Source organism: Caretta caretta, chromosome 1, assembly GCF_965140235.1.
Source record: "Caretta caretta isolate rCarCar2 chromosome 1, rCarCar1.hap1, whole genome shotgun sequence".
In the NCBI taxonomy this organism is placed as follows: Eukaryota; Metazoa; Chordata; order Testudines; family Cheloniidae; genus Caretta; species Caretta caretta.
In genome coordinates, this window is record NC_134206.1 from 258,580,356 (window position 1) to 258,587,988 (window position 7,633).

Here is a 7,633-nt window from a genome sequence, read left to right on the forward strand (position 1 = left end):
ACTGCAGTCTTCTCTTCGTGACTTGGCCCTCTGGCTGGGTCACCATCCGTGTTCCCCCCTTGTGGGGTAACAAAGTCCCTCTTGACAAATAGGTTCAGGCAGTTTTCCTGCTCACCACTCTGCTGGTGTCACTTCATCAGTGGCTGGTAGAGGCCCACCCTCTACTCCAGGCCATGACTCAGGGGCCTCTCATCAGCAACCAAGGTCAACCTACCCCCACACCTTGCTGCTGTCCCCCTGAGCCTAACCTACCTCTCTGGCTCTCCCTCAAGCCACACTCCCTCCTCACATGGAGTAACTGTAGGCTACTTGCCTCTAGCCCCAGACACCTCTCCCTTCTTCCAGGAAGTGACTGAAGACTCCTTCCCTCCAGTACCTTCTTTTGCCAGCTTCCTGGCTGATAGAGGCCCCACCTGTTCTTGCCCAGCTGAGCCTGTTCTACTTAAATCCCTGTTTCCTGTCTTCTCTGGGTGCAGCCTGGGCAGTTCATTGGCCCCTTTAACCATCTTTACCCTTCTAGGCCTTGCATGGGGTGAACACCATGCCACACTGAGGCATACAAGTAAGGTTGCCAGGCGTTCGGTTTTTGACTGGAACGCCCAGTCGAAAAGGGACCCTTGCGGCTCCAGTCAGCACTGCTGACTGGGCTGTTAAAAGTCTGGTTGGCAGTGCAGTGCGGCTAAGGCAAGCATGGCGTTGTGCGGCTCCTGGAAGCAGCAGAATGTCCCCCCTACGGCTCCTAGGCATTAGGGTAGCCAGGGGGTCCACACACTGGCCCTGCTGAAGCGCCAGCTCTGCAGCTCCCATTGGCCCAGAACCGAGGGCAATGGGAGCTGTGGGGGCGGTGCTTGCAGACGGGACAGTGCTCAGAGCCATTTGGCTGCACCTCCGTGTAGGAGCTGGAGGGAGGACATGCTGCTGCTTCCAGGAGCTGCCTGAGGTAAGCACTGCCCAGAGCCTGCACCCCGACCCCCATCTGTGCCCCAACCCCCTGTCCCACCTTGATCCCCCTTCCGCCCTCTGAACTCATCGATCCCAGTCCGGGCCACCCTCCTGCACCCAAAATCCTTCATCCCCAGTCCCACCCCAGAGCCTGCATCCCCAGCTGGAGCCCTCACTCCCTCCCGTGCCTCAGCCCCCTGCCTGCCCTCCGAGCTCCTCGGTCCCAGCCCAGAGCACCCTCCTGCACCCCAGAGCCCTCACCCCCAGCTGGAACCCTCACCCCCTCCTGCATCCCAGCCCACTGCCTCAGCCTGGAGTCTCCTCCCGCACCCTGAACTCCTCATTTTTGGCCCCACCCTGTAGCCCGCACCCCCAGCCATAGCCCTCATCTCCTCAATCCCTGAGCCAGCCCAGTGAAAATGAGCGAGTGAGGGTGGGGGAAAGCGAGCGACAGAGGGAGGTGGGGATGGAGTGAGCAGGGGGTGGGGCCTCGGAGAAGGGGGGCAAAGGTGTTCGGTTTTGTGTGAGTAGAAAGTTGGCAACCCTACGTACAGGTCTGAGGAAAAATTCATGGCAAAGTTCCTAATCCCCACAGGATCTTAATGACATTGGCCTAATGGCATCTTGAAGTGGTCAATCATCTTCAGCTCTGCATGAAGAAAACCAAGAAAAACTTTCTTTCCAAGCCAAAGAAAATCTTAAAAGGCACATCCATTTGAGAAAGGCCCTGACATTGGGCCCTAGCCAGTGCATTCTAAACTTTGTTATCCAATAGGTCATGCAAACGTTATTTTTTATATTTCCAGCTCTTATGCAACTCAACATCATTACTAAGTCTTCTATAATCTATACTCCAGCGAAGGTCCAGACTTATCTGGAATATGTATTGCTGATAAATATATTTAATATTAACTTTACCAACCTACCATCATTGCCACAAGGAGAGGAAAACACCTGTTCAGGGAACCCAGGCTTCCCAAAAATAATTGAAAGAGCCCCAAAAGCGAACATCTTGTAAAAGGCAAATGTTAAAATGCCAGTATGAATGATGGTCTTGAGTAGAAGGAAGAGACAACACAAATAAGAGCAAATCATGATCTGAAATCCCAATAGGGACAATATAACTGGAAAGCAAATGAGACAAATGATGAGTAAAAACATAAAAACAGTCCAAATGGGTCATAGAGAAAGAGCTGGCACATGTACCCAACGAGGTGTACCGCACATAAGGTGAAAATGTTGCCACACATCAGTCAGACCAGAATCCTGTAAAAGTGTTGCAAGTCACTGAGCGGACAGTGGATGCAGTTCCAAACTATTCCTATCCAATCTCTTATTAAGAGTACAATTAAACCTCCCCCCCCCCCAAAAAAAATTAAAATACCATTTGTCAAACAATTTGTCAAAAGAGCATCCAAGGTTTGAAAACACACACACAGTTTTTCCCTATAGTAGGACCATAGACATTAATCAAAAGAAGAGACTGTCTATTGACTGTTCGACCTCTTCTGAGCAGTCTGGAACAGCTTCCTGCAAAACCACCGAATCAGGCTTCACCCTGTCCGCAAAGAGAATGGCAATCCCTGCACTTGCAGTGGAACCATGACTCAGGAAAACCTCCCCTCTCCAATCAGCAAGCCAATCAATTTGGTTGCCTGCATCTGTGTGGGTAGGGTGATGTGAAAGTAGAATGAATTATATTGAAATTATAATTCATTAAAGAAATGCTGCTTGAAGGGTTTGTTGAAATATAGTTGTCAGGAGGAGAAGCATTAAGGAGTGCGAGACAATGGGTCCTCAAACTAATTAACTTAGAGCTCCTACTGAGCTAGGAGATTGACAAATATACATACATATCTTATTTGTACCAGTTTCTGCTTCCTTTTGTCTCCTATGTTAAATTGGCTTTGGCTTATCTGTATAAATAAGTTAGCTTGAGCTTTTGCAGGGGGCTCACATATATCTGGGTGCATTGACAAAGCGCTTTGCTAATAAACAGAGTGGTCTGACAAATTCAGTGAGTCTTGAATCTGACTTTGACAGTGACCAGACAGCAAGTGTGAAAAATCGGGATGGGGGGGGAGGGGTGCAGTAGGCTTCTATATAAGAAAAGGCCTCAAATATTGGGACTGTCTCTATAAAATCGGGACATCTGGTCACCCTATGTGTGGGTCTCTTGCAAAAATGAAATGTCCACCGTTTCCTGGGACAGGTAAAAGTATTATAATGTCCCTACACCCACTTATATTCAGAGAGCCACATACAAAATTATTAATAAGAAAAAAGATGCAGAAAAAACTCCCAGAACTTCAGACAGCAACACTGAATTCTCCCATATCCATTATTCCCCAACATTTCCATTGGTCAAAGGGACACGCACTTTGGTCATCAGTTTTTTCAGTCTGTACCATTTCTGTTTGTCAAACTCACACATAGAGACATGTCTCATAGTATGCTGAGCGGACAACAAAGACTGGTTTCCTGACCTTAATCTATCTGTCCCCCTCTACTTCATGTTTCCCATTCGTCTCATCCAGAAAACTCCCCTCAGGGAGTTCATCATCCAAAGAATCTGTGAGTTCATCATCCCCCACTCTCTCAGAAGGAGTGTCACTACTGACCTCGACTGAGGGAACCTCAGAGAGACAAGAGGGTGGGGGCTGCTGGGACCTTGGGGGCAAAACTACTAGCTGAGAATTCTCCATGCTCCCAACCAAAGAACTACTCTCAGCAGTACAGTCAACAGCGTGCTCCCCGACTGTGCTGACCAAACCAGCCCGCTTCGCAGCCCCCTCAGAAGCTTGGAACTTCCTCCACCTTCAACAACCGTTTTTTTATTTTGGGGCTTCGTCAGCAAACCTGATCCTCAGCCAGGGCCACGGATTCCATAGCAACAGGCTCAGCCTCCATTTTGCAGTCAGGCTCAGGCCGAGAGCCCACTAAGTCAGGAGCCACAGAACCAGTAATGCCATCTTCCCCAGGTGGTAAAGGGGGCACGAACCCCACCGCCCCAAACCAACTGGAGCCTGTTAGGAAACCCCTACATTCCCAGGGGCAGCCTGCCTCTTCTTAGCGCGCTGATTGATCAAATGTAGGAGACTCAAACAACAAAAACAGGCCATGTCCTCAGTGACAACAAACACAATGTACTCACACTCCCCAACGCTATACTTCAGAGAAACTTCTAACACTTCGGAAGCATAGTTTAATATCACATAAACCTGGCTATGAAAGGACAAGACATGCTGAACCTCTGGGGTTTAGAGCCCAAAGGAATTATCCTAATAGGGCTAGTGAATCTTAATATAACTTGCCAGGTCTTTAGGTAGCTGCTTATTTCCTAATAAAAGAGACACATTAGAGACAGTGACTTTAACAGCAGGTGTGGTGAGGGGCACAACAGGGACAAAAACACCCTGCAGAACAATCCCCTCCACAACCACCTGTTCAACAAGGCTAACTGCAGCAACAAACACCACAGCCTTGCTCGTGCGGGAGCCATACCTCACATTTTTAAATCTAGTCATCTTCCCCACAGCTGCAACCCACCTCTCCACACAGGCAGAATCAGAGAGTCTAGAGGCAAAATCCGCAACCCACGTGGCCATGGGTTAAACCCTCAAAATCCACAACAAACAGAGGTCTCTGTCCCCGGGGCCTGGCCATGCCAGCCCAGAGGGCAGACAAAAGCCTGTTAAAACAAAAGAAACCCTGAAATATAACATTCAGTGACCACAAAGCTACACATACAAAATACCCAAAGCCCCACTTCCCCAAGAGAAAGAAATAGAGAGAACAGCAAAGGATACCCACTTGCAACCATCCTCCAAAACAGCAATTCTCAACCAGAGGTCTGGGAAGCCATGGGCAGGTTTCAGGGGGTCCACCAAGCAGGGCCAGCATTAGACTCATTGGAGCCTAGGGCAGAAAGCTGAAGCCCAGGTCCCTGAGCTCTGCCTCCTGGGACTGAAGTTGAAGCCTGAGCAACTTAGCTTTGTGGGGCTTGTTGTGGCATGGAGTCCCAGGCAATTGCCCTGCTTGCTACCCCCTAACACCAGCCCTGGCTTTTATCCGCAGAAAAGGAGTTTTTATAGCATATTGGTGGGGGGAGAGGGGAGGCTCAGAAAGAAAAAGGTTGAGAACCCCTGCTCCAAAATACACGCACAATCCTCTGGGATAGAGAGAGAGATAGCCTGGTGGTTAGGGCACGCATCTGGAAGGTGGGAGACCCTGTGTCCCTGCTCCAATGACTTACCACCACCTTTTCCCCTGGTTGGACTTTGAATGGGACCTGATCTGGTAGGTGTGGTCAGAGCATGACTATTGGATCGAGGCCTTCAGGTAAGATAAGCAGAGGAGTGGCTATCTTCCCCTGGTTTGTGGCTCATACTGAGGTTCAGGTGGCCAGGTGCCTAGTGTGAGGCAGCACTGGACATGCCCAGAAGTAGAAACTTAGGCCCCTAGGGAACTTTTACCCCAACAATGTAGGCACCGAGTGAGTTTAGGTACCTATAGGGTGAGGTGATAGCTAAGTGGAGGTTTTGTGGATCACAGTGACTCTTAAATTTGGGATCTAGACGTCTAATCTGGGCTTTGGGCACCTGTAGTGGGGCAGCTACCCCACTCCAGCAGAACAGGGGTTAAAAGCGGCCCTGGAGAGGGCTGCAGCTGGGATATGCAGCGAGAGCAGCGGAGGGAGTAGCTGACCACAGGTGTGGTAAGCTCAATTAGGGCTCAGCTGGCCCCTGATAAGAGGGCTCGGGGCCAGGAACTGATGAAGTCTCACTCCAGCCCTAGAGAGAGAAGGACTTAGCTGCCTGGGAGCTCAGGGTACCAAACATAGAGCAGTGCTAGGAAAGGGCAAGAGGAGCTGCGGAGATCCAGCCTGGTAAACCACCAGGCTGCAAGCCTTGGTGAAGGCCTACAAAGATACTGGGGCTGCAGAGGGAGGTGGTCCAACTTGGTGGTCCATCATTTGCCAGTGATGAGTGGCCATTACAGATGGCAGTCTGCCCCAGTGAATAGGGGCTCGATGATGACTCTCAGTAGCTACTGAGGCAAGGTTGGGATAGAGGGTTGGGGGTTTCCCTGGGAGGGGAGACCCAGAGTGTGGGGATTGCTGGGGGGCAGAACCCCTGGGTAAGGGGCACTGGGGTCTGGAAGGGACATAGGGCTTAAGGCAGGCGAGACATTGGCTAGAAGGAGGAGCTCTGGAGCTGGACAAGAGCTAATTCCAGGGATGACCAGTGGGAGGTGCCGCACTGGTGAGTCTGTATGCTGCTACAGCACCTAAGTACACTTGTGGGTCTGGAGCTAAGTGAGTCTGATTAACTTGTTTCTATTAGATCACTAACTTAATAGTTCAAAACTTTATGTATTTCACTAGCTCTTCAGTGGTGCCCATTCTGAACTTTAGGTGCATTACAACCTACTGAAAAATAAAACCAGTTAACAATGAAACAATCAGAACTTCAAAAAACCCTCCCAGCCAGCAGGCCCAAACACTGATAAAACTGCTATTTCATTCATTCCCTCCAAACAGCCAGTCAGCTCTCCCCACAACCGGTCCATTTTTAGGCATCTGACCTTTGTCCCTCCCCTGGACAGTTTCTTTTCTTCTTGGGGTTCCGACCATGACAGCACTTCCATTGGAGAGGATCCAGATTAACATATTCTTAACACCCAGGGAATTGATTGTTCCCTCTGTAACACCAGTTTTACACTCCTGTAACTCTGCTGAAATCAACTGAATTTCAGCAGTGCAAAATTGGTAACAGAGTGGAGAATCAGGCCCAGGTCTTCCACATTCTTTTGTTGTAAGGGTTGAGCATTCTGATTTGGTTGCTGTCAAGGTTCCTGTTCCCTTTAGCTCACATCTGCTTGGGTTTTAGTGCACTCCTTTGGTCTTCAGCTCCCATTTTAGCTGGCCAGTCTTACCTACTTCTTGAAGCACCACCTTCTTTTCATTTCTAGGTTTCCTGATCCCATTGTTGCAAGCAGCTACCTGCATTTCCATTTTAACTGCCTGGACAATGGCAAATTGGCCTTCTAGTACTTGGCTTTATATCACTTCTACATTTATGAAATGGTCTCAGATTAGATAGCTAGTAGCCCATGGCTAAAGACACCAGGTAACTCCCTTCTCTCCCTCTGTTCCCTACTTTGGAGAAAAGTTTCTAAAACCGTTTGGGGGGGGGGCAGGAGGTTCACGACAGTTTAGTGCCTGTTGGAGGGCGTTCTTAAAGTGAGTTCTAAAGTGAGTGTGGTTTAAAAAAAAATTCCATATCAGTTGTGGATGGTTTACAAATAAAACAATGCATTCTCTAATTGTTGGCCCTATAAACTCCACTGGGGTCTGGGAGTTAAACTGGGTTCTTTTCTTTTTGCACATTATCGCCAGGTTCTGCATGTTGGCTTGTATCCTTAGTGACCCTAGTGCAAGCTCACTGCCTTCAGTGTTCAGTTAGTTTCCCATGTCCTCATCCTCATGAAGCAGAACCAGTAGCAAGTTGCACCCAGGACAGCAGAGGCAGATGAAGACATCACAGACTGCTGCTGTTCAGTATCCGTTACAATCCTGGCCTCAGTGGAATCCTGTCAGGGCTTAGATTCCATAGTACAAAGGCCTTTATGGATACTTAAGATAGATATAATCTACACATGGGGTAGCAAGAGTAGTAGTAGGTAGTAA